The following is a 7007-nucleotide window of genomic DNA, read 5'->3' as shown; positions in this document are numbered from 1 at the left end:
GGCTCTCTCCACTCGCCCATCTAAGCATATACCCGTATACAAGTAAATTTTAATCATTTCAAAAATCATTATAAAAATAATGATTTTTACTGGAACTTTCTATTACGAGGAAATACAAAAAGATGCTCGAGTAACGTGTCGTCTGACCTTTAAATGAAAAATTCACCCAAAAATTCGATCGCGCACAACTATACCTGTTTTGAAATAAATTGAACGCTTGGATATGTTTATTTATCATTGTTTTTTAAATCTATAGTCTCATTTTATTCTATTTTATGCTAAATTATTCAATTATCTTTTTTTTTTAACAACTGTTTTTATTACCCCAGAACATGTAGAAGTATTCTTATAGCCGAGGTTGGGGAGCCTTGGAATCTATAAGTTGACATTATATATACTGAAAAAATTTTGATACAGGGTATTTTTACAAATAGCATTATTCAATTATCTTGATTAATTATGTATTTAACATGGGTTCCTAACATCGGAAACGCCGCGAGCGATCATAATTGTTTTCATGATCATAATCTGTTAAAATTAAAGAGTACTAATTGTATCTAGAGTAACAAATTGTTTAATTTTGTTAGGCTTTGAAACAATCAATCCTATATTTTCAAAACAAATAAGACGTTTTAAATCATGGCTAGAGCAGCCAGTTTTTGTTAGTAATCGTAGCTCTTTTCGTTTACGTTTATGTTATGTTTTGGTGATTTTAAATTGTAACACAATACGAAAAAAAGTAAAATTGAATTGAATTTACCTTTAAATAACGATACAATTCCATGAAGAACACAAAAATATTATTTTTTAAGCATCGTCCAAACATCCAACTTCGAAAATAAATAACTTTCTTTTAAGTGCAAATAAACCCGTATTTCGTGCAAATGCGATCGATAGAAAATTATATCCTGGATCTTTTAAAATATGCTAGAAGACTGCCAACACATGCAGCACTTTGCAAAATGATTTCTTGTGGACCCCACGTTTTCATCGAAAAATCGCCATATTTAGTACAAGTGCGCATGCGTAGACTCTCAAAACGGAGTCAAAAATGCTTGCAGAAATTCACTTCCGTTGACTCCGTTTTGGGAGTCCGACTAGACTGTTAATGTTCTTAAAATTTATATGTTGAATTCAGAGGAAAGCACAATTTGTTATATTTGTTCAAGTAAACGCTGAACAAAAACTCCAAAACAAATGAAAAAATTAATAAATTTGTATTTTAAAAAAGGGCAAATGGTATAATGTATGCAGAATCTCGGAGTTCTAGCTGATACAACAACTTGATATTGTGCGGAAGTTCCGGCACGGACAGTCCGATGTAATACTGTTCTCTAAATCGATACAAAAGTGCAGAAATCCAACACAATAAGACCGGCATCACAAACTCCACAACTGTGCGGGTTTCCGGCACAGTTAGCCAAACACAATGAACTTTTTACAAACATGCGGAGTTCCAGCATAATTAACCGAACCGTATTATTTCTGGTCTTAAACTTATCCCCTAGCAGTATTTGAACAGTCATTGCTTTTTTGACAACATAATGATGACACGTGATGCCAAAACGTAACGTAACGTAAAAAAAAGAAAGAAATACCCATATACATGTAGCTGTAAAGATATCAAGTCAAGATCTAGTAAATGAAAGGTGCCTACAGGTTTATGAAATTCAAGATAAAATTTCTTGTAATGATGCTTCATAACAATATCTTTGTTTCATAGGGTGTGCGGCTTAATGTTTTGGTAAGTACAATGAAAAATCATGTTTTAAACAACTATTTTCTATAAAATATGAAGGATTAAAAGTAACAAATCTCTGAGTTTTGTCCATTTTTGACTAATGAAATATATCTAGAATGCCTACAGTCTCTCCAAAAACGGCATTAAACAAGTTTTTGACCTCCTCTTTTAAATGATGTCAAATTGAATATATATACCGGGATTACTTTTCCCGTGATTAAATATAGAATGTCAAAATATTGTTTTGTTTTCAACATAATTACTTTAAAGCCGTAAAATACTGGAAAAGATTCATAAAATCAATTATGACGTCATAATGGTTCTAGCACCAAAAAGACAGTCTTAACGTGTTTGTATTTGAAAAAAAAAACTCTTTCATGAGACAAAAATATTAACTTAACTTACTCTTGTCTATGAATTGGTTATCTTCTTAACAAAATATCCCGGCAAATTAAATAATTGCCGGACGATACTCACTTAATATATGGATATTTATTTTGTCTCATGAAAGAGTATTTTTTTAATACAAACACGTTAATCTAACTTTTTATGTTCTCATAGAAGCTTTTTCATTTTAAATCTAAAATCTAGTTAAGTACAAAATACATTTAATGTGACACAAGCTCAGAGAAAAATAATATTTGTGTAAGTCAGTCAATAAAAAAAATTGATCATTGACCTCATATGAATTTTATGGCAGCAGAGTTAGGTCAATATACTTACTTAAATACTATAAATGTTTTGGCGTTACCATCATTCTGTTTTTTGTAAAATTGAAGCAAATTTGGTAGAAATTGAAAACTGATGGAGGAAAATCGAACAGGAATATTTATAAAAATTATGAATGATTTTTTTTTATTCTGAGTAAACGTAATCCTTAATACGTAAACTGCAAATGAGAAAAGATATAATAATTTTCCTTTGCTTTCTTTCTGTTTTTGAAAATACATAAGAAATACGAATACAAAATCCTTAAAATGACATTGAATTGTAAAAAATTCTAAAAGTAACGTCAGGCGGATTTATACGTTTTTGACGTTAGTTTAACTGTGACTTAAGCAACATTTTTCATACGATAACAAATAATTAGCCATTCAGAAATCGCGTTACAACCAGAATTGAATTATTTTTAATGATGCTACTTCATTCAGATCCTAAAAGACCGGTTTCTTTATGTCAATATTTTTATTTTCAACTAGATTTTGACCCGTGCGTGCACGGGTTGACATAGCATATGATATCGGACATTTACGAAATAGATACATCGACACACCGTATTAAAAAAAATTGTTGACATTTGCCTAACCAAGCTTTAAGCCTACAATAATGCTATTAATTTCATTACACTCTGCTGAGTTGGAATAATGAAACTGTGTATGGGGAAAGGCCTTCACCACAGTTAAAATGCCTCCCATATACTCGTAATGTGGCAGAAAATTGCAGAATCGCTCCAAAACGATTTTGGAGAAATAACAGTCAAATTGTTCATAACAAACCATTTTGAAGCTGTAAATACCTTTCTTCGAAAAGTTTAATTCTATAATTGCAGAATTCAATATTTCTTCAACAGCGTTTTTTTACACACCATGTTGACATTCGAAACTCTCTATAGTAAATGCACTGAGTTAGAGTTATCTCCCGTATTTTCTTTGATGAACAGAAAAAAAAAATTCCAAAGAAAATTTACACGCATTTGTTTTATCGTCTCTGAGTTTATCCATGCAAAAAGAGCCTCCTGTGATTTAGCGTGAATGTAATGCGCATGCGCAAGATTGTAAAATCCAAAAAATTCAGATGATTTCCGGAATTTTTTGAGGAATTTTCGTTGATTATTTTAAATTAGCGAAGCTTTATTGACAAAAAATAAAAACAAATTGGAAATCTTCAAGTACCAATGATGTTTAGAATATATAAAACAAAAGACGGTACTCTTACGATTTATCGGTATTAAAGCCCAAAAATTCGAGTCTACTATTTTAATATAGTAGTATAGATTCATGAAAAGGACAAGAGCGTACAAGGCCTGACAAATCCCCCCCGTACCCAGGATTTTGATTTTTATATGTTCATAAGCCATTTCTTTACATTTGAAACTATGCATCAGTACATGTATAATATAGAACTGCATTCTCTGACAAATAAATAATATACAATAATACATGTACTTGGTACTTATCTCCTTTGTTTTATTTGATGCTTTCTAAGCATTACAGCATGGTTTCATACCATACCTGTGCTAGCGCTATTTTTATCCGACATTATATGTACAGAACGTGAACATTACGTAATTGTTGTTATTATTAAATTGTTTTAGATATTTTTCTTATAATCAACAAACAAGAGGCCAATGGGCCACATCGCTCACCTGAGGAACAATAGGTATGATAAAATCAGTTAATGGAGTCATAATACAAACAATCTGGACAATGTACAATTAATACATGTAGATCCTGTATAAATAAAATCCATTTTTTCCACCTGGATATACTTATGTTTATAATCATTAGTCCCTTTTCTAACATGATGATTTTATAGTCATATCACATGTTGAGTATTGCAGTCCTCAAAAAGATCCCTTACAATTGTTTATATATGGGATATTAAGCTACATCAAACTCTGAACCTTCTTGTGAGGCCAAAGAATTGTCCTGGAGCCAAAGTCTTAACAATTATAAAGAATCATCTGGCTGATTAGTTTCTGAGAAGAAGATTTTAAAAGATTTACTCTATATATTCCTATGTAAAACTTTAACACCCCCTCCCCCCCAATGTGGGCTCACCCTACCCCCAGGGATCATGTTTTCACAACTTTGAATCTACACTGCCTGAGGATGCTTCCACACGAGTTTCAGCTTTCCTGGCTGATTAGTTTCTGAGAAGAAGATTTTCAAAGATTTACTCTATATATTCCTATGAAAAACTTCGACCCCCCCATTGTGGCCCCACCCTACCCCCAGGGATCATGATTTTCACAACTTTGAATCTACACTACCTGAGGATACTTCCACACAAGTTTCAGCTTTCCTGGCTGATTAGTTTCTGAGAAGAAGATTTTTAAATATTTACTTTATATATTCCTATGTAAAACTCTCGACCCCCATTGTGGCCCCACCCTACCCCCGGGGGTCATGAATTTCACAACTTTGAATTTACATTACCTGAGAATGCTTCCACACAAGTTTCAGCTTTCCTGGCTTTCTGGTTCTTGAGAAGAAGATTTTTGAAAATTTCTCGAAATTTTTCATTAATTTTTAATTATCTCCCCTTAAAAACGAATGTGGCCCTTAATTTTCACAACTTTAAACCCCTTTTGCCTAAGGATGATTTGTGCCAAGTTTGGTTGAAATTGGCCCAGTAGTTCTTGAGAAGATGTTGAAAATGTGAAAAGTTTACGGACAGACGGACAGACGGACAGACAGACAGACGGACAGACGGACGACAGACAAAATGTGATCAGAATAGCTCACTTGAGCTTTCAGCTCAGGTGAGCTAAAAAGCAAAACATGTTTTACTTAAAGGCAAATGAATTCAAAATAAAACGCCGTCTATACGATTCGAACACCCTCTCCATGGAGAAGGACGGACTACGAACCTCTGCCTATCACAGTGAGTTACGTTGACACATTATACTACGGGTGAAAAAATTAAACTCTTTCACAATAATCAATAAAGTAAAACGTTTTTGGTGATAATCATAAATTTGACCCATTATGGGTTTAGACTCCATTTTAATAAATCAATTATAATAAAAATCAAAATAAACTTATTCTTTAAATAAAAGTACTTTTAGGATGGAGTTAGGAACCATTCATACCTAACTTTGCAATTAAGAACAGTAAATGATCCAAGATTTATGCAAAAAACGATGTGCAGCTTAATTTGGAAACCAATACCTGACGTGTTTATAGAATGAAATCACAGTATTGACTTCCATCGTGAAATTCATAATGAAAACGATGCATACAAGTCAAAAATTAATATTCTAACTTGAATTGAAATTCTTTCGTCTTCATTGCTCCGAGTGGGGGATATGCAACGCCTTGTACGCCCCTGTTCTTTGACAAGGCATACGTGAAACCAGTCATATTCTTGATTAAAGCATTTATAACTTATGTGGTTTGTATCAATTATTTCATTTAAATTACTTCTGATTGAAACTTTGGAAAGTTTTTTTTTAGTTTAGGGGCAAATAATATTGATCAGCGTAAGTCATTTGATGTTCGAGCTAACTTTTCTGAGCATAACGACGGCCAATATGGCCTGGTAGAAAATATTTTGGGCCTTAGTATTTTTTTATGCTTTCAATATTGAATTATACGAAATATTTCAGATTTTTACATATTTTGTGACTTTATATAAAGATATATACAGACAAAAAGCTGATATATTGATCATTTAATAAGAGAGAAAATCCGATTCTAGTGATTTTTTCACATAAATCTATTTTAGGAATGAGCGATTAAAAAACTAATTAAAATGTTTTAATAATGCATGTACATGCATTGGTTATTACATACAAAAGTGTTTGTGCAAACAACTTGCAGAAAAATTGCTTATCTATATTTTTTTCAAAATATTCTATTGTTATATTTTTTCTGATTATAGGCAAAATAAATGTTTTTTTTTTGTTTTTTAATAAATAACAGATTTAAAGAAGATTTATGTTTCAATTGGTATTAAAAGTATATTTATAGATATTATATTTAGTATTACCAGTATTTCTCTAAATAAGTTTATGCATCCTATTTTGTCATTTTAAAAAATGCCATCGTTTATTTGTTTTCATCAAAGTATTCTCGGGTAATTGATAATACATTTACATGTGAAAACAGACTATAGCCCCCTGATGACGTAGTTTGATAGGAAATTATCTTTTAAAAACATATCTAAGTTTCTTATCATTAGTTCACATTAGTTGATAGACTCCAACATTAATGTTTTTGTTTTAAAAATGCTAAATAGTCTCTAAAAATGTTATGAAGTTTTATCAGATTTATTAATATCTACATGAGAAAAAGATAACTTTCTTTTCATAAATCAACGTAACACGGATATTATAATAATAATGAATAATAAGTATTTTATGATTTAAAAGTTAAAATGTGTTTGTTTTCAATCGTTTTTCTTCGTAAGGGTTCTTGTATAAAATGAAAATATTCATATAATGCTTCGCGTGCGAAAGTTACGCGTTAATTCGCGAAAGTTACGCGTTTATTCGCGAAACTAACGGGTTATAACGCGTAAGTTTCGCGTTTATTCGCAAAAG

Source organism: Crassostrea angulata, chromosome 1, assembly GCF_025612915.1.
Source record: "Crassostrea angulata isolate pt1a10 chromosome 1, ASM2561291v2, whole genome shotgun sequence".
Classification (NCBI taxonomy): domain Eukaryota; kingdom Metazoa; phylum Mollusca; class Bivalvia; order Ostreida; family Ostreidae; genus Magallana; species Magallana angulata.
This window is presented reverse-complemented; position numbering follows the sequence as displayed.